At 44.6% G+C, this 21,461-nt stretch overlaps 1 long non-coding RNA gene across 1 annotated transcript; it reads right to left on the bottom strand.

Moving 5' to 3' along the window:
* Positions 1 to 1,831: 1,831 nt before the first annotated feature.
* LOC124550859 lies at positions 1,832 to 19,243 on the bottom strand. The gene is made up of 3 exons (XR_006967734.1): positions 19,160 to 19,243; positions 12,496 to 12,590; positions 1,832 to 1,886 (listed from the first exon to the last, which is right to left on the bottom strand). It is a non-coding gene; the product is annotated as an uncharacterized LOC124550859 (long non-coding RNA).
* Positions 19,244 to 21,461: the final 2,218 nt, after the last annotated feature.

Below are 21,461 nucleotides of genomic sequence, written 5' to 3'. Positions count from 1 at the left end.
GCACGGTGTAGCGAGTTAGTGTGGAGACGTTTTCAGACGTGCTAATGGTGACTGTGTGTTAAAAAGGCTCCAAGAACACTTATTGATGGATTTATGAGGGGTAGAATACTAGGGCGACTGGAGGCTAGTCAAACACAGCAGGTCCTAGCATGGGCCCTCCGTGTGCCACAAACTGTGTACTCAAGATTATGGCAATGATTCCAGCAGGCAGGAAACGTGTCCAGGGGCTACAGTACGGGGCATCCACAGTGTACAACACCACAAGAAGACCGATATCTCACCATCAGTGCCCACAGACGGCCACGGAGTACTTCAGGTAGCCTTGCTCGGGACCTTACTCCAGCCACTGGAACAGTTGTCTCCAGACACACACTCTACAGACGACCGAACAGACATGGTATAGTCGCCCAGAGACATGCAAGCTGCATTTCACTGACCCTTGGTCACAGGAGAGCACGTAAAGCCTGGTGTCAAAAACACCGTACATGGTCATTGGAACTGTGGTCCCAGGTTATCTTCACAGACGAGTCCAGTTATAGTCTGAACAGTGATTCTCGTCGGGTTTTCATCTGACGTGAACCAGGAACCTGATACCAACCCCTTAGTGTTTGAAATGGACCTGTATGGAGGTCATGCTTTGATGATGTGGGGTGGGATTATGATTGGTGCACATACACCCTTGCATGTCTTTGACAGAGGAACTGTCAGGTGTATCGGGACGTCGTTTTGCACCAGCATGTCCGTCTTTTCAGGGCTGCAGTGGGTCCCACCTTCCTCCTGATGGATGATAACGCATTGCCCCACCGAGCTGGCATCGTGGAGGAGTACCTTGAAACAGAAGATTAAGGCGAATGGATTGGCCTGCCTGTTCTCCAGACCTAAACCCCATCCAGCACGTCTGAGATGCTCTCAGTCGACGTATCGCTGCACGTTTTGAAACCTCTATGACACTTCAGGAGCTCCGTCAGGCACTGGTTCAAGGGTGGGAGGCTATACCCCAGCAGCTGCTCGACCATCTGATCCAGACTATGCCAACACATTGTGCGGCCTGTGTGCATGTACATGGTGATCATATCCCATTTTGATGTCAGGGTACATGCACAGGAAACAGTGGCGTTTTCTAGCACATGTGTTTCAGGACGGTTTTCTCAACTTATCAGCAATACCGTGGACTATCGTGTATGTTCCCTATGTGCCTATGCTACTAGCGCCAGTTTTGTGTAGTGCCACGATGTGTGGCACTACACTCTGCAATTATCCTTAATTTATGAGCATGAGTGTAGATACACTGGCCATCACATGTGGGCAAAGCTTTACCGGATTTTCCCTGTGGTTTTCATTCCGCGACCGATAGGAACTTACTTTCTGGACAACCCTCGTAAACCCCTGTAGATTATGACATGACTTTATACATCATGTAAATTCAATCGACACTAGCCTGTCTTTAGAGATTTTCTACAAAAGTGTGTTTCATAGCCAGCAATACGAATGCCCACTCTACACTGTACCCCTTAAATGGTGGAGTGCCCAGCGCTCCAGACGCTCCTGGAGAGAAGCGGGTGCCAGCCCAGCAGTCAGCGGGGCTCCGTGTAGCCACGGCCCTGGAGGCGCTGCTCGGTCCAGCGCTCCAGGCGTCGCTGGACGCCCTCGGAGAGGCGCTGCCCGCCCTCGCCCACGACACCGCGCCTCATGAAGGACCTCCCTGTGGAGGCAGCTGGCTCCAGCTGGTGCTCCTTGCGGATGTGCTCCACGGCGGAGCTGTTGTTGACGGCAGGGTTGTCTCGCATCCTGTCGAAGCTCAGATGGTCGACCAACTTGGCCACCATCTCCTCTGTGATCGGCTTCCCCAAAAAGGCAGCCGTTCTCCGTACCACCGCTGCCAAGTCCTGTAGGTCAGACACACAGCGCAGTTACTCGTTTTCTTATTCCAAGACTGTAGTTGTTTGCAGTGATGGTTCCTCCAAAATTTTACCAATGTGCTGCAATCCTATGGCCTGTTGACTTGCAAGAGTAGTAATCTTAACTAAATTAAACATATTAATTTGGCGTATATGAACTGAACTAGTTTATTACATAAATTTTATAATCAGTCGTTTAACATTGAGAGGAATAAAACTCCGTCTGAAGAGGCCTTCGATGTCTCAACGGTACCGACCGGCCGCCGTGTCATCCTCAGCCCACAGGACTCACTGGATGCGGATGGGGAGGGGCATGTGCTCAGCACACCGCTCTCCCGGCCGTATTTCAGTAGCCGCTACTTCTCAATCAAGTAGCTCCTCAGTTTGCCTCACAAGGGCTGAGGGCACCCCGCATGCCAACGGAGCTCAACAGACCAGATGGTCACCCATGCAAGTGCTAGCCCAGCCCGACAGCGCTTAACTTCGGTGATCTGACGGGAACCGGTGTCACCACTGCGGCAAGGCCGTTGGATTACGAGGAATAAAGAAAATTTTAAAAAAATAAAAAATGCATAGTAGCAGCAGGAATCGAAATCGTGCCAATGATTTGCCAGTCGGCGCACTTCATCACAGTGCTATCAAACCAGTCCATAAATTGCATAAATTGCTGCTGAAAAGTCGGTCGTACTCTACGTATAAATCTTTAGAGAGCGATTTAGCTTTTCGTATGGCCTATTCAGGCGAAATATTCTAGGAACTTGAAAGGCGTATCTACTTGCTTCTGCTCATATAATTTGAGCCAAATCTGTGTGCCTATGTGCCACTATTATTCCGCTCGATTTGCTGTTTTCATTTAATGGTAATTTGGTATTGTTAGTTGGGATATCAATAACCATTCTCCTTTTCGTTGATGTACTACGTCTGGTGGCTGAACAGGTGGACTCTTTTGTGTTTTGATTTACATGTTTCACTCCCTTTTCCTTCCCTCTGGGTTCTCATTAAACTTTGGCAAAACACAGTATATACAGTTCCACACAGTAAATGGAATGACACCATTAATAAATATAGACTTTAATCAGAACTCGGTAGCTAAGGTAGAATGTTCAAAATTTCTAGGTGTATACATTGATGAGGGGTTGAACTGGAAAAAACACACTGAGGATCTGCTGAAACGTTTGAGTTCAGCTACTTATGCTATTAGGGTCATTGCAAATTTTGGAGATATACATCTGAGTAAATTAGCTTACGACGCCTATTTTCATTCTCTGCTTTCGTATGGCATCATATTCTGGGGTAACTTATCATTGAGTAAAAGAGTATTCATTGCACAAAAGCGTGTAATCAGAATAATTGCTGGAGCTCATCCAAGATCATCCTGCAGACACTTATTTAAAGAGCTAGAGATCTTCACTGTAGCCTCACAATATATATATTCACTTATGAAATTTGTTATTAACAATCCGAACGAATTCAAAAGTAATAGCAGTGTACATGGCTGCAACACTAGGAGAAAGGATGATCTTCACTCCCCCAGGGTTAAATCTAACTTTGGCTTAGAAGGGGGTAAATTATGCTGACACAAACGTCTTTGGTCACTTACGTAATAGCATCAAAAGTCTGACAGATAGCCATATAGCATTTAAAAGGAAATTAAAAGAATTTCTTAATGGCAACTCCTTCTACTCATTAGATGAATTTTTGGATATAGTAAGTGGGTAATTTCCCCAACACCCACAAAAAAATTGAGTGTCTTGTAATATTTTGTGTAATGTAATATCTTGTATAGACACCTTTTATTGACCTGACACGTTCCACATCATTACGAAGTGTCGTATTCACGATTTATGGAACTAGTACTAATCTAATCTAATCTAATCCTGGTGTGTTAGAGTGCATGAAGGTGAGTTTGGGGTAAAGGTAGCGAGATCAGGGCTGACGAGAGATAGTGGCGGTAAAGTTTGTCGTAACTTAATTCAGCAAAGGGAAGCTAGCGCCAAAGTTAAGCCAAGTTAGCAGAGCGTTAGGTTAGTCACTACCGAGGAAAACCTAACCCCTCCACTGAATTTGAACAGAGAGCCGTTCCCCATCTAGTTCCGCGATACTGAGCAGATTTTGGCTGTTTGGCGAACTGTGTGGTCGTAGTTGTATCCAACTCCTCACATTTTGTTAAAAAAAAAAAAAGGTTTAGAACGTATTGTTTACTCTAATAACGTTCCTTTCACGGTCAACTTAGAAAAACTTTAAATGATGTTTTAACTATCATTATTTTGGTGCGTTCGATGGCAAAACAAGAGAGTTCATATGCAGTCTGGACCATCAGCTCACTTCCTTATTTCGATTACCGGGTGTTTTCTAAATGTCTCGTTGACTGTAAAATTTCATTCCGTTGCTGGAACAGTGTATTACCGAGAGAGATGGAGCAGTGTTTAGCACACTGAACTTGCATTCGGGAGGGCGACGGTTGAAACCCACGTCCGGCCATCCTGATTTAGGTTTTCCGTGACTTCCCTAAATCGCTTCAGGCAAATGCCAGGATGGTTCCTTCGAAAGGGCACGGCCGACTTCCTTCCCCATCATTCGCTAATCCGATGGGACGGATTACCTCGCGTTTGGTCCCCTCTCCCAAATCAACCAACCAGCAGTGTATTTTCGTTTCATTACTTTAAGAATTTCAGGAAATTGGAAATTTGTGGTAAGGACTATTGGACCAAACTGATGAGGTCATCGTTCCCCAGGCACTTACGCTAAGGACAACACATACACCCATGACCGAGGGAGGATTCGAACCTAGGATGGGGGGAGCCGCGCGAACCGTGACAAGGCACCTAAGACATCACGGCTACCCCGCGCGGCAAGAATTTCAGGTTCATCTTTGTATGTATGACTTGGCCATATTCTGGCGCTACTTGCCACTAACTTGCTTAGTTACGCTGAAATATCAGTCTAGTGTGACTCCGATTGTGCCACAGCACATCTATAAATGGTGGAAGTACAAAAGGACAAGAAAGTACCATTTCTAGATGTGCTGATCACAAGGGATGGCGAAAACCTGGGACACAGCGTGTATCTAAAACCGACGCACACGGACCGATACCTGCACAAACTATCAAACCACCACCCGAGCCAGAAAAGAGGCATGATTAATACGCTCGTAACGCGAGCAGGACGAATATGTGAGCCGCAGCACCTCAGACGCGAAATGCAACACCTGGGAAGTGTTTTGAGGAGCAATGGGTACTCCACAAGTTACATTACAAATGCAACAGAGCCAAACACTCGGAGAAGCGACAAATCAGAAAGAGAAATGCCGGGTACGTCCTTGCTGCGATACATTCAGAGCCGTGTGCGGCTCGCGTTCATGCCGTTTGTTCTTTGGCATTTTGTCACATCCACTGGTGTCTTGTTTCTTCCTTACTTACTGGCGTAACGAAGTTGCTGGCTTGCCTCCTTGAGTGCGCGTCATATATCTTGGCGGCCGAGTTTAGGTTTGTTCTGCGCATCTGACGCCACAGAACACTGTCAGCCAATGAACAGAGAACGACGTTGCCAGATCTCGACTGCAGTGCAGAGCACGGACGAGTGTCTTCAGTTTTAGAAACGTTCAGTCATAAATAAAGTAATTGAACAAAAGCAATGTCTTGATAGCAGACTTTCTTTTACAGAAAGTTTGGAAAAAGCATTCTTTATACCAATTGCTTCACATTCTATTAATTAATTAAACCAAACAAGCAATAAGAATCCTAATTCAGGCGATAGCAAGGAAAGGTGTTTGTTTCAATCTCACGAACTGCTTTTTCGCAATAAAGAACAGCGGTAATTGTTTATTTCCTATTGTAGTTCGACGAAGCGTGAGTAATTCATAGTCATACCAACAGTGTTTATAAGTAGTTGCGTGAGGTGTTAGAGTCCTTATGGAGTTACGCTGTCTGATGAGCTGAGGTAGTGGAACGGTTAAGCTGTTGGGCTGCCAAGTGAAAAGTTATGAGTTCAAACCTTGTGTGGTGCTTAATATTTTCTTTATTTAAAAACAATATTGGAGTGCCTTACTTCACGAATGTTATTCGTTTGAATGAAATTTCTAGTGCTTTGCCTCTTCATTAACTTTTTCGCTGCTGCAGACACGTGCTCCCCGCATTCCGCGCTGTGCGCGATTTTGTCATCACTGCACTTCTCGCCTGTGCAGTCACATGGTGTTCCCACTGCTTTGACACACTTATCATTCGATTTCACAAAAACTATTTGGCCAAAAAATTTGATTTTTACACGTCTTCTTGACTGATACCTTCCCCCCATAAATGATTAATTTTGTTTTGATGTGCAGCATTAAATGTAGTAAACCATTGCACGAAATTTTGAAGAGTTTGCAGAGGTAAAAGTCCATAGCGTATACTTTCCGTATGGTCGATTTTAGTTGCCACAATGTTCAGAATGAAATGTGGACAAGATACCTAAATTCCATATAATATTTACTGTATAACGATATCTCATTTAATTTAAGTACCACATAGGTGTCGCATGTAATATTGAGAAATATTCCGTCTTTCGCGACTGTAATAAAAGTTTTATATACACACGGTGCGTTTGGCTTTATTTTAAAGCACTTCCATCGGTGAAAGGTATGGCACATACACAATGGTATTCATGTTCTATTTCTTGTTTTTGTTCCACACTCGCAGTTTTACCAATGGTATTGAAATATATCCCTCTTCTGCAACTGTAATAAGCGACTTATTTAGACCAGACGCGTTTCTCTCTTTTGAAGCATCTTCAGTGGACAGTATTTTGTGTCCTCCATTGCCAAGTCACCTTTCGTATTTTTGTGCTGCGGTAGCACAATATTCAACGTTTGTGTTGGCTCATCAGTGTTTTAGCAAATAAATGCTGTTTGTGTGTGACACACACAAAATTATATTTGACATAGCTCTGAGCACTTCACTGACAGACGGTATATTCAAGTCCTAATGTTTTTGTAAGTCCACAGTTTTGTTTAATGTATTTTGTCTACTTCCTTTTGATTGATTTTGCTTAGAGTGGTTATTGTTCCCTTGGCTGTTTTCAGAAGCTAATCTCTGAAGACGTAGAGCCGTTTGTATCCTCGTCGTCGGACGATATTTTCCATCGTTGTGCCATTGGTCGGACGGAAGGGAATTCGTTAAATTGTTGGTCGGTCCTTGGACTGTCCCTAGTTTGGGTTGCCATCGGATTACTTAACTTCAACTCTTGGTTGCCTATCTCACCTCACGTTACGTTTGAGCTACCTTCTCAGGCCGACCCTTGAAACACTTCTGAGCACCACTTGTTCTGTTTGTTTTAGATTGTGATTTTCATTTTAGTTTGAAGTAATGCGCAAGGCCTTCGGCCGTGTATTAATTAAGTTCTTTTTAAATTTTACGTAAAAGCCTTCAGCCATGTTAAATTAATTTAAATTTAAAAAAAATTTTTTTATTTAAAAAAATATTTTTTCCTTAAAATTTGTTCTATCTGAAATTGTTTGTAATCCAGGCCCTAAGCCGTTAGTTGTTCGATCTGTTATGTGTGGCTTTCAGCCGAGGATATACGTGAACCCCTTTTAATAAGGCCTTCAGCCCTGTGTATTCCTTAAAGGAGAATTTTTTATAAGAAGGAAGGGGTTTATTTTAAGTTGCTTGTCTGACTTGGTGTTCAGGCCTTCAGCCGTTGTTTCAAATTTGTTTGTGGCCTTCAGCCGTGCAATAAGTTAATATTTCATTAATTAGACTGTGCTGTTATAAGTTTAAAAAGAAATTTCTTGGTTAGAAAAATTGTTTATTAATGTTTTTTAATTATAGTTATTCTTCAGGCGTGTAGTGTAGGCCTTCACTGCTAATTAATTTCAATTGCATTTTTTAAAAATTTTGTGTTCTAATTTTAATTGCTTTTGATTTCTAAGCCAGGCCTTCAGCCGTTCTTGTTTTTCGTGTGGTTTTGGGCCTTCAGCCCAGAAAGCATCTCAAGTTTACTTTAACTAGGCCTTCAGCCGTATTGTCTAATTGTGATGTTTTGCAGCAATGTGTAAATAAGTGTTGCTTAGAAAAATAAAGTTGTGTGTTTGATTATGCAACTCACAGTAACTGTTTACGGCCCCATCCACAATTGTAACCTTACCCAGTGCGCTCTCTGAGTACCTACCAACCAGGTTTCACATTCCCAGACTGACGGACACAATCGGCCGTATATTGCGCAAACACGGCGTAAAGACGATTTTCAAACCGAGAAAGGAGATCAAAGAGTGTCTTAGATCGGCAAAGCAGAAAAGGGACCCACTTACAATGTCGGGAATGTACCGTATACCATGCACATGCGGAAAAGTTTATGTCGGAGTGACTGGACGATCAATCAACATCAGGATCAAAGAACATAAGCGACATTGCAGGGTGGGGCAGGTGGAGAAATCGGCCGTGGCAGAGACCGCACTGTGTGAGACCACCCACGTAGTAAAATTCACCGGCATGGAAGTTCTGGCTGTAGAGAAGCACTATCACACGCGCTTGTTCAGAGAAGCTGAAGAAATACAAAAGCACGGGAATAGCTTCAACAAGATAGAGGAAAGTCTTAAGGTAAACCGATCCTGGATTCCCGTGCTGCAGCGAACGACCATCGCAGGTAGCAAGAGGAGAACAGCGCAGGAAACGACCGCGGAGAAGCCCTCGGACGTTGGCGCGCCAGGTACATATAGTCTGCGGCCGCGAGTTCGGGTCCAGTTCACCACCGGCAGTGGAGGGTGAAGCCTTGAGAATGCCAGCCACTCATGGTGTAGTAAAATCATCAGACGAACGTAGACAGAAGTACCGGAGACAGAAGCCAAATCGCAGTGCCAATTCACTCTGAGCCAGCAAAACTGGTCACGGATAGTGCCATGTGTGTGACCAGAACACAGCATCACCATTGGGGAACAAACATCGGACCATTGTATGGACCTGACCAGCCAACATAATACTTAGCAGTAACGCGACCTTGCTTATAATCCGTTCATCATAAGAATAAACCTGATGTAAACAAACACAAAAGCGATGATTGGTCAGAAGCCGTAGCACACGTACACTGCTGTTGTTACGCTATTGCAAGTAGGTCCTACTTACGTATTGGATATCTTATTACTAAGTTACAGTAAATGAAACTTTAAGATAATCAAATGTATTAAGGGCCATCAACGTTTTTCTTAATCACGCTTTATCTACGTAGTTTTTATTTCAAAAATCGTGTACAGTCACAGCCTCTGCAGTGTTGTGCTCTGATTGTCGCGCTGTTAATGATCAGTATAAAAATGACTGAGGCTGCATTTTGTTCCGTAGTGAAATAGACGCGTGGAACACGGTTAAAAAGTGCCGAGAAATAGGCTGTTCTTAATGTTTTTCATCAATTTACAGAGATAATCGGCTTTGAGGTTTTCCCAGCGTTGTATATACTGAAACGTCCCCTTTGAAAAATTATGAATTACTGTGCTGGTAAACTTCTACGTTATTTGATTTTCAAACAGCTGAGCAAAACTGAACGAACTCAGACATTTCTCTCTTTACTTATTCTGATCACCACTAAACTCACACACAATATTTTTAGCGCAACGCAATCTGACTTTCAACAATCCCTACAAAAGAATGGCCCGGACTAACAATAATCTATACCTTTCATGAATCGCTTACCTCACAAAAATATTCGTTACTCGAACTACTGCAATAAAGCAAGCACCAATACTGCCAGCTAAATAAAATATTCTAATTACTCAAGGCACTAACTACTGATAGGCATAGTTAGCAAATGAAAGATTTTTATAGAGAACAAACATTGTGTTTACCTTAATAATGTTCAAAAGTCATCATATATATCAATTCATGACATCCATCTTTCCTTTTTCTGGCGGACACACGTCCAGCTCGTCTGCTTATAGTCATCTCTCAAAACTCTGCCATCTCTCTCCCCACATCCACCACTGCTGGCGGCTCACCTCCAACTGCCCAACGCTACGCGCTGTTCACATCCAACTGCCCAACACTACACAAGCGAATATTCCAACAATGAGTCCAACCAGCCACAGAATGCACACAGCACAGTCAGTGATTTTCATACAGAGCGCTACCTGGCGTTACCAACATAAAAATCTAAACAGCCTGCTTACAATACTTCAGCTGATGAAGAAACACACATTGAACAGTGCAGTCAGTAGCGAAGTGGAAGGTGAATCCAATGCTATTACTCGCCCATTGTTTCGAACTTTCCAGCATCATTTTTTTCCTCGTTCAATGTGACCTACATCTCGTATTTATAAAACTCATCATCATTTTTTGTGAATAATGCACGTCTTCTTGTTTCTAATTATATATTGGACTGTAAATTCCTGTTTCCATTTCAAATATAAATGATGTTTTGCCATTCGTGCACCCAGGTTCGTCGTTGAGTACACCATCGCAGGCGCTCCTGTCTGATGCAGCGTCAAGGGTAACCGCAGCCACGGTCTCCGAGCTGATAGTCCATGCCGCTGCAAACGTCATCGAACTTTTCGTGCAGATCGTTGTTGTCTTGCAAACGTCCCCACCTGCTGACTCAGGGATAGGGACGTGGCTGCACGATCCGTTACAGCCATGCGGATAAGTTGCCTGTCATCTCGACTGCTAGTGATACGAGGCCGTTGGGATCCAGCACGGCGTTCCCTATTACCTTCCTGAACCCACCGATTCCATATTCTGCTAACAGTCATTGGATCTCGACCAACGCGAGAAGCAATGTCGCGATACGATAAACCGCAATCGCGATAGGCTACAATCCGACCTTTATCAAAGTCGGAAACGTGATGGTACGCATTTCTCCTCCTTACACGAGGCATCACAACAACGTTTCACCAGGCAACGTCGGTCAACTGCTGTTTGTGTATGAGAAATCGGTTGGAAACTTTCTTCATGTCAGCACGTTGTAGGTGTCGCCACCGGCGCCAACCTTGTGTGAATGCTCTGAAAAGCTAATCATTTGCATATCACAGCATCTTCTTCCTGTCGGTTAAATTTCGCGTCTATATCACGTCATCTTCGTGGTGTAGCAATTTTAATGGCCAGTAGTGTCGAAAGGAGGACACTTACACAACAATAGTACGAACCATCCTTGACTACCGATAGAGTGTACGGGATACCTATCTGGTCGGATGATGGGTAGACATCGGAGCAATCCAGAATTAGCTCAGTAGTCATTAGACATCGTGAGAGAGCAGAATAGGCCGGTCTGCGGATTTCACGGACTTCGAACATGCTCAGGTGATTGGGTGTCAGTTGTGTCATACGTCTGTACGCGAGATTTCCAGACTCCTACATATCCCTAGGTCCACTGTTGCCGATGTGGTAGTGAACTGGAAACGATAAGGGGCACGTACAGCGTAAAAGCGTACAGGCAACCTCGTCTATTGACTGACAGAGACCGCCGACAGTTGAAGAGGGTCGTAGTGTGTAATAGGCAGGCATCTATCCAGACCATAACACAGGAATTCCAAACTGAGAAGTGAGAGAACTTGGATTTCATGGGCGAGGTGCTGGTCATAAGCCACACATCACGCCGGTAAATGCCAAACGACGCCTCGATTGGTGTAAGGAGCGTAAACATTGGAGGATTAAACAGTGGAAAGACGTTGTGTGAGGTGAGGAATCACGGTACGCAATGTTGCGATCCGATGGCAGGGTGTGGGTATGGCGAATGACCGGTGAACGTCATCTGCCAGCGTGTGTAGTGCCAACAGTAAAATTCGGAGGCGCTGGTGTTATGGTGTGGTCGTGTTTTTCATCGAGGGGGCTTGCACCCCTTGTTGTTCAGCGTGGTACTATCACAGCACAGGCCTACATTGATGTTTTAAGCACCTCCTTGCTTTCCACTGTTGAAGAGCAGTTTGGGGAAGGTGAGTGCATCTTTCAACACGATCAAGTACCTGTTCATAATGTACGGCCTGTGGCAAAGTGGTTACACGACGGTAACATCCCTGTAATGCACTGTCCTGCACAGAGTCCTGACCTGAATCCTATAGAACACCATTGGTATATTTTGGAAAGCCGACTTCGTGCCGGGCCTCACCGACCGACATCGATACCTCTCCTCAGAGCACCACTCCGTGAAGAATGGGCAGCCATTCCCCAGGAAACCTTCCAGCACCTGACTGAACGTATGGCTGCGACACTGAAAGCTGTCATCAAGGCTAAGGGTGGGCCAACACTGTATTGAATTCCAACATAACCGATGGAGGGCGCCACGAACTTGTAAGTCACTTTCGACCAGTTGTCCGTATACTTTTGATCACACAGCGTCTGTCTGGAGTAGATTAATCGTTATAACTCATTGGTTTCTTTTCTATAGCTTCTACAACCCACATTATTGCTTTTTCTCCCAAAATGTTTAGTGTATTACCACTGAATATGCTTCTCTAAAACATAAAATGCAACCGATGACAGGATTTCCCTATTCGCAATAAGCTTAGCATGCAACGAGAAAAATAAAATATCCTGTTCGTATCCTTTGTTTTTTTATATGTTACTTTTTAAGCACACTTCGTATCAAGCAGAGACGAAACTATAAAGCGTACACACAATTGTCTTCAGGAACGTATACATACCGCTTTCATTTCCTCGTAGCTATAGAACAGAACATGTGGCTCCTGGCGCATGTTCCAGAAAGGAATCACGTGTTCCCAGTACGGAAGGTACATGGCTGAAAATAGAATAATGTACATAAATACAGGGTTACTAACTACGATTCTAAAGAGATTACACGAAAATAACTTGGTCTACTTTTAGCAGTAATTAAGGGGACGTCCCTTACTTACGTCAGCTCAAAATGGGGTGCGGGAGGGGTGCGGCAAAATCTCAGCGAATCTCATTCAAAGGGAGGCGGTCAATAAAAACCTCAAGTCAGCCTTTAATTAAGAGACTGTACATTATTATAATGGATCAAGTTTCGTTTTATAAAATTAATCCAGAGCATAAACAATATTAAAGTGACAGCAATATTTATGGCCTCTCTGAAATGAACTTAAGAGCGGTGGCAAAATATAACTTTAATTATAGAAATAACCAGTTACTGAGAAGTATCAGTTACTGTAAAAACCGCTCATCTGTGCCTAGCAGTTGTTTTGATGACTGCCAATAGTGTGTAGTGCCACCTGTTTATCCTAGTGCGTACTATGCCTTCGCGTTATCTGAGATCTGACCACCGACAAATGAACAAAGCAGGGGGACCGACCATCTATGATGTACTCTACAGCTCATGGAAATAACTGCCAGACTGGGCGTCATTTGTTTATCGAAGTGTGTACATTCGATTCATGCTATCTAATTGTGTAGAGTGACCATAAGTAATTCGTGGGACTGAAAATAACCATCAGTAGATGAGTATACCTATAAGTTATTTTTTTGTGGCAGTTACTTTTAGCTCACAGTTATTTTTCTCTGGCAGTTACGGGATACCACTACGTTTAACTGCTAGCTTATAACTGTATCCTGGACTCCGGTTTCTTTTTAGCTTACAATGAAATGACATAAATAAGGTGACAGATAATTGCAGTCATAAACTACAGCATTCCTAGAATGAGGAATAATATTCCGTCTTTAGCAGTAGCTCACATTTAGCACCTTCACTGTCACCTTCTACTGGTGGCAGTTCAGCGTGCACATTTTCTTCCCCTGCAGCCTGAGGTTCCTCACCATCATTTCCCAGACCCAAATTAATCATTCAGTAAATCCTTGATGTGTGTTCCTTCCAGGGTAAATTAGGTGGACAGAAGAGAAGTCCCGAACAGCGGCATCGCAAAATCCTTCACTGTCTTGTTATTTTTGACAGTTTCGGCCTTCTAAACGCATCCTCAGGGAGTCAAGATCTTCCTTCATATCAGACACCAAATGTTTGCCGCCATATTCTTGTATCTGCTGTGCTACAGATCTATCTTTCATGTGTGGCTTGCAGGTGAGGTTAGGGCCGGGAACGTGACCCAACCCATCCACTCTCCACGAGGAATCCGCGTGTTCCTAACCTATACCGATTCTGTTGAAGACATATTAACATATTTCTTATTGTGTTTCTGGTACTTAAGTGTTTTCTCGAATTCATTTACCATATAAATCTTGTATTTAATATTTTCATCGCTCCCAATATTGTTAAAAATGTGAATTATACACTACTGGCCATTAAAATTACTACACTACGAAGATGACGTGCTACAGACGCGAAATTTAACAGACAGGAAGAAGATGCTGTGATATGCAAATGATTAGCTTTTCAGAGCATTCACACAAGGTTGGCGCCGGTGACGACACCTACAACGTGCTGATATGAGGAAAGATTCCAACCGATTTCTCATACACAAACAGCAGTTGACCGGCGTTGCCTGGTGAAAAGTTGTTATGATGCCTCGTGTAAGGACGAGAAATGCGTACCATCAGGTTTCCGTCATTGATAAAGGTCGGATTGTAGCCTATCGCGATTGCGGTTTATCGTATCGCGACATTGCTGCTCGCGTTGGTCGAGATCCAATGACTATTAGTAGAATATGGTGGGTTCAGGAGAGTAATACGGAACGCCCTTCTGGATCCCAACGGCCTCGTATCACTAGCAGTTGAGATGACAGGCATCTTATCCGCAAGGCTGCAACGGATCGTGGAGCCAGTCTCGATCCCTGAATCAACAGATGGGGACGTATGCAAGACAACAACCATCTGCACGAACAGTTCGACGACGTTTGCAGCAGCATTGACTATCAGCTCGGAGACCGTGGCTGCGGTTACCCTTGACGCTGCATCACAGACAGGAGCGCCTGCGATGGTGTACTCGACGACGAACCTTGGTGCACGAATGGCAAAACGTCATTTTTTCGCATGTTTGGCGACATCGCAGTGAACGCACATTGGAAGCGTGTATTCGTCATCGCCATATTGGCGTATCACCCCGCGAGATGGTATGGGGTGCCACTGGTTACACGTTTCGGTCACCTCTTGTGCGCATTGACGGCACTTTGATCAGTGGACGTTACATTTCAGATGTGTTACGACCCGTGGCTCTACCCTCCATTCGATCCTTGTGAAACCCTACATTTCTGCAGCATAATGCACGACCGCATGTTGCAGGTCCTGTACCCGGCCTTTCTGGATACAGAAAATGTTCGACTGCTGCCCTGGCCAGCACATTCTCCAGGTCTCTCACCAACTGAAAACGTCTGGTCAATGGTGGCCGAACAACTAGCTCGCCACAATATGCCAGTCACTGCTCTTGATGAACTGTGGTATCGTGTTGAAGCTGCATGGGCAGCTGTACCTGTCCACGCCATCCAAGCTCTGTTTGACTTAATGCCCAGGCGTATCAAGGCCGTTATTACGGCCAGGGGTGGTTGTTCTGGGTACTGATTTCTCAGGATCTATGCCCCAAATTGCGTGAATATGTAATGATATATCAGTTCTAGTATAATATATTAGTCCAATGAATACCCGTTTATCGTCTGCATTTCTTCTTGGTGAAGCAGTTTTAATGGCCAGTGGTGTATGTTTGCTCAAGAACCGTATCACTGCGTTATTTTTTGCCTGAGGTTAGTAACTTTCTTCTGGTCTGAAGAAAATGTTAGTTGGTACATTGCTTGCTGAAGTTCTTGTTATTTGAGCATTTTTCTCCCTGGTCCACCTCCAGTTGATAATCCGATCTCCACAAGTGTAACGATGAGGCACACTATCAACGAGGTTGCATTTGCTGCAGAGGTTAGTGTGACTTAAACCGATGGCAAAGAGACACTCATTAGTGCCGATGATGTTATTGACTACCTTGTACCACGCTGTTCTCACGTCAGACGAAAGAACATCACTACTGATGATTTTCCAGACCACATTCCATGCTATTCCAGCATATTTATTTTCTATGTTATTTTTCCTTTCATTTTTACGTCTTTCAGCTAAAATCGTCTTTGTTATAACGTTTTGGGAGTTCAAATGTGTGTGAAATCTTATGGGACTTAACTGCTAAGGTCATCAGTCCCTAAGCTTACACACTACTTAACCTAAATTATCCTAAGGACAAACATACACACCCATACGCGAGGGAGGACTCGAACCTCCGCCGGGACCAATCGCACAGTCCAAGACTGCAGCGCCCTAGACCGCTCGGCTAATCCCGCGCGGCTTTTGGGAGTTTTTTGCTGTAATACACTCCTGGAAATTGAAATAAGGACACCGTGAATTCATTGTCCCAGGAAGGGGAAACTTTATTGACACATTCCTGGGGTCAGATACATCACATGATCACACTGACAGAACCACAGGCACATAGACACAGGCAACAGAGCATGCACAATGTCGGCACTAGTACAGTGTATATCCACCTTTCGCAGCAATGCAGGCTGCTATTCTCCCATGGAGACGATCGTAGAGATGCTGGATGTAGTCCTGTGGAACGGCTTGCCATGCCATTTCCACCTGGCGCCTCAGTTGGACCAGCGTTCGTGCTGGACGTGCAGACCGCGTGAGACGACGCTTCATCCAGTCCCAAACATGCTCAATGGGGGACAGATCCGGAGATCTTGCTGGCCAGGGTAGTTGACTTACACCTTCTAGAGCACGTTGGGTGGCACGGGATACATGCGGACCTGCATTGTCCTGTTGGAACAGCAAGTTCCCTTGCCGGTCTAGGAATGGTAGAACTATGGGTTCGATGACGGTTTGGATGTACCATGCACTATTCAGTGTCCCCTCGACGATCACCAGTGGTGTACGGCCAGTGTAGGAGATCGCTCCCCACACCATGATGCCGGGTGTTGGCCCTGTGTGCCTCGGTCGTATGCAGTCCTGATTGTGGCGCTCACCTGCACGGCGCCAAACACGCATACGACCATCATTGGCACCAAGGCAGAAGCGACTCTCATCGCTGAAGACGACACGTCTCCATTCGTCCCTCCATTCACGCCTGTCGCGACACCACTGGAGGCGGGCTGCACGATGTTGGGGCGTGAGCGGAAGACGGCCTAACGGTGTGCGGGACTGTAGCCCAGCTTCATGGAGACGGTTGCGAATGGTCCTCACCGATACCCCAGGAGCAACAGTGTCCCTAATTTGCTGGGAAGTGGCGGTGCGGTCCCCTACGGCACTGCGTAGGATCCTACGGTCTTGGCGTGCATCCGTGCGTCGCTGCGGTCCGGTCCCAGGTCGACGGGCACGTGCACCTTCCGCCGACCACCGGCGACAACATCGATGTACTATGGAGACCTCACGCCCAACGTGTTGAGCAATTCGGCGGTACGTCCACCCGGCCTCCCGCATGCCCACTATACGCCCTCGCTCAAAGTCCGTCAACTGCACATACGGTTCACGTCCACGCTGTCGCGGCATGCTACCAGTGTTAAAGACTGCGATGGAGCTCCGTATGCCACGGCAAACTGGCTGACACTGACGGCGGCGGTGCACAAATGCTGCGCAGCTAGCGCCATTCGACGGCCAACACCGCGGTTCCTGGTGTGTCCGCTGTGCCGTGCGTGTGATCATTGCTTGTACAGCCCTCTCGCAGTGTCCGGAGCAAGTATGGTGGGTCTGACACACCGGTGTCAATGTGTTCTTTTTTCCATTTCCAGGAGTGTAGCTTAGTTTAAGATAAAACTCCCTAATATGTTTTAGTTTAAAACTTATTTTTTGTATATTCCCAGAGACTGGAGTGAAACAAGTATTTTCATTCCTTCACGGAAATAACCGCCGGCCGTCAGGGGTTTTTACTGAGCTCACAAATAACTGGATTGTTATTGTCCTTAATGTGATCCACTCCCCACCACTCTTGCAGTTGCCGTTAACCTGTATGCAGTAGCTGTTAGCCAGAATCAACTTGCGTGGCTACCAAACCAAATAAAAACAGTTAAATATCTCAACGTACGTTCGCATATTTAGTTACAGCATCACAATAACACAAAAAATTGAAAAATATTAAGTAACAAAAAAGTTCCGAAATGGGCTGTGATTTCACACAGCAGGGTCGACGCGCTACGAGGCATTGCTAATTGGCTGCCTTAAGAGACCGGACTGCCTAGAGATTAAGCAGCGAAAGTCCCGGCCATAAGAAATACATCGGAAAAAATTATTCTATTATTCTAAGTAGGAGTTAGCGGGTATGCAAGCTGAGGAAAATCTAACAGCTCCGCGGGTGAAGGGAGTTAACTGTATCCCCATTTGGGGCAGTCGGTGTTTCTTTTTAAAGGAAAACAGCTATAAATCACTATTAAAAGTAACTACTACAAAAAATGGCCATAACCGCCATAACAGATACTCTGAAACAATCATTTGTCCCATCTCTAGAACTGAATGCTTTACACTTGTGCATGCCAGGGATTCCCCAATTTGAAACAAGTGTCAGATTTAATTCGGGGAGTTACCTGCCAAGCTGGTCTGAATCATTGTGTGTTAGTCAGCGGGGCAGCCATGATGCTCTGCGACGCGTATAAAGCCGATGTTACTGCGTGCAACATGAATTTGTATCAAAACTTTCACAATGTGCATGTTAAAGAGCATGTGGACAAGTCGAAAGACACGTGCGAGCAACAAGTTAATCTTTTGTGGAAGGAAGCTAAGCTGTAGTTCACCGACAAGAATTCTGTTAGTGATAATATGCATCAAGAGACTGAAAAGCAGTGTATCTTGCTTGTAGATTCCAGGACCATTATTTTCGAAAGTGACTGCTTTTGGATTCAAGAACTATTCTTCTCGATAGTTACTGGCAGTGTATCTTGCCTGCAGATCAAGAACCGTTATTCTAGATAGCAACCAACAATGTACCTTGCTTGTAGATTTAAGAACTGTTGTTCTACGTAGACACTGACATTGTATTTTGCTTCATGACCCAAGAACTGTTCTCGGCAGTGGCCAACAATGTACCTTGCTTGTAGATTCAGGAACCGTTATTTTAAACAGTGACAGACAGTGTTACTTCCTTGTAGATTCACGAACGCTTATCCTTGATAATGACCGACAGTGTACTTGCCAGTAGATTCAAGAACCATTATTCTCGATAATGCCTGACAGTGTTCCTCCCATGTAGATTCAAGAACTGTTATCTTGTTTCGGACAACATGCATTAGATCAGGACTGTCTTTACTCAGAAGCTGTTTCAGCTGCTAACACTGTTGTATACTTTATCTGCAGTAATAAAGTTTCAGTTGTTTCCGGCTACCTGAGCGCTTTTGTGCATCGTGCACAACGGGATTCTTCAATAACGAACCGAAACGATCCTACAGGTTGTCAGTTCATAATTGGAAGTTTGTCACTTACGTATGTCTTCCATGAAGCACTCAGCAAACTCGTCCAGGGTGAGGTGGCACTCACCCCACAGCTGGTAGTGGTGATAATAGGACACTATCATGTCCTTCAGGTTCCTCATCATGTAAATTATCTGAAACATGCAGCGGACACAGTGTGTAAAACGTGGTGGGTCAAAGGAAGTGAGACTACGACTCAATAGATGTAAAACAAAGGGTTGGGCTAGAGATAGGAAGATGCTGAAAGAAAAGCATTTTCCTGCCATAGGCAGTGCATTAAGGAGAAGTTTGCTATCTTTTGGTTTAAAAAATCTATTTTTTTAAAATTGCATTTTTGGATCCATAAAAGTGTTTAGAATCCACCCCTGAAACGGTTTTTCCGAATACAGAACGGAAATGTTTGCTATTCGTGGTTGAACAAAAAAAATTGCACCGGCCTGAAATCGGCCTTTTTCACGCACCAGTTTTTTTCTTTCGGAGGACGAGTTATTGTACCGGTGCTTGGGAGGAAACACACAAAATTCAAATGGGAGTTTGAACGCGTGTGTTTGGAAGTTAGCCCCCAAGCATTTTCATTCTGGTGCGAAGACGATGGAGATTGCGACTATCCTGACAGTGAGCAGCTTCAACGAAGGGTATTCAGCAATTCTGAAGACCATGACAACGATGGACGTCACCCTGGGACTGTATTCGACGCAGTTCGCCAAGCATTCGGACGACCACCGGATTCAAGCGGCCGAAAACCGCTTGTCACCGGCCGTACGAACGGCTCTGGAGCAGTGCAGAATGTCCCAGATCGAGCAGAACGCCCTCTATGACGAAGAGGAAGGACTAGTTTATGGACCCGGAATAGCAGACTGAACGAACGTTGCATAATGTTGCATTTATATGTAGTCAAAACTTCAAACCCGTTTTTCTCGAAATGACTTTTTTTTTTATCGCGCGGTATGGTAACTTCAAATCTAATGAACCAATTGGCATGATTATTTGTTTCCGACGAAGCTAAATAATTGTCTATGACTTGTTCCACTTTACCACGTTTTGTATTAGCGCGAAATACGGGAGCGAGTCTCACAGAAATGATACAGGATTTGGGGTGGACATGATTAAAAGAAAGGCGTTTTTCGTTGCGACGGAATCTTCTCACGAAATTCCAATTACCCACTTTCTCTTCCGAATGTGAAAATATTTTGTTGACACCGACTTACATAGGGAGCAACGATCACCAAAATAAAATAAGGGAAATGCGGTAGCGTTCTCGCTTCCCACGCCCGGGTTCCCGGGTTCGATTCCCGGCGGGGTCAGGGATTTTCTCTGCCTCGTGATGGCTGGGTGTTGTGTGCTGTCCTTAGGTTAGTTAGGTTTAAGTAGTTCTAAGTTCTAGGGGACTTATGACCACAGCAGTTGAGTCCCATAGTGCTCAGAGCCATTTGACCCAATAAGGGAAATCGGAGCTCGTACGTAAAGATATAGGTGTTCATTCTTTCCGCGCGCTATACGAGATTGGAATAAGAGAGAATTGTGAAGTGTGAAGGTGTTTCGATGAACCCTCTACCAGGCACTTAAATGTGATTTGCAGAGTATCCATGTAAATGTATTCCGATCCATGAACTATGAATACTTTTTCTTGGCCAACGAAGTCGGAAAAGCGATGAAAAAAACCTTCTTTCCAGATGGCCTCAATTTTGTTTCCTATGGTCCAAATAACTTAAGCGAGATACAACTCCTAAAGAATCTTATATACTTCGCTAACGAAAACTCAATTTTCATTTCAGTCGAGGCGGCTGGCCTGTGACTTACCGCGTGTGGAGGTCTACATCGAAATTTTGTTTCGTTCCGACGGCACTTCGGCCATTGCTCTTCGACATTTCTCGTTGAAAAAATTCCGGTTTGTAGAGGAAATATCAATAAACATTGACCAAATTTTACATTTATATCTATAATAAATCGCGAAAAAAAATTCTCAAGGTATTTTTTCGCGCCAGAGATAGTAAACCTCCCCTTTAGCTAACAAGGACTACTGAAGCAGCATATTATTGAAGAATCTCTAACAAAGCTCAAAGAAATCCTGGTCAAATGTTACCGGCACCAAAGTTAGTACACAGGCACTCATGCGAGTGTCGGAGACTGAAATTTCCGGTAGAAAAACAAAAACAGAAATGCTGAGCTCCGTTTTGAAATGTCTGCTTATGCTGCACCATTGCAAAGATGAACCATCTGGATATTTGTGCCAGTGGTGTTGAGAAACAGCTGAAATTGCCAAGACTGAACAAAGCTCCATACTTGATTATATACTGCTTATGCGAATGAGTTAT

The sequence above is a fragment of the Schistocerca americana genome, chromosome 9 (assembly GCF_021461395.2).
Source record: "Schistocerca americana isolate TAMUIC-IGC-003095 chromosome 9, iqSchAmer2.1, whole genome shotgun sequence".
Lineage (NCBI taxonomy): Eukaryota > Metazoa > Arthropoda > Insecta > Orthoptera > Acrididae > Schistocerca > Schistocerca americana.
This window is presented reverse-complemented; position numbering and strand designations above follow the sequence as displayed.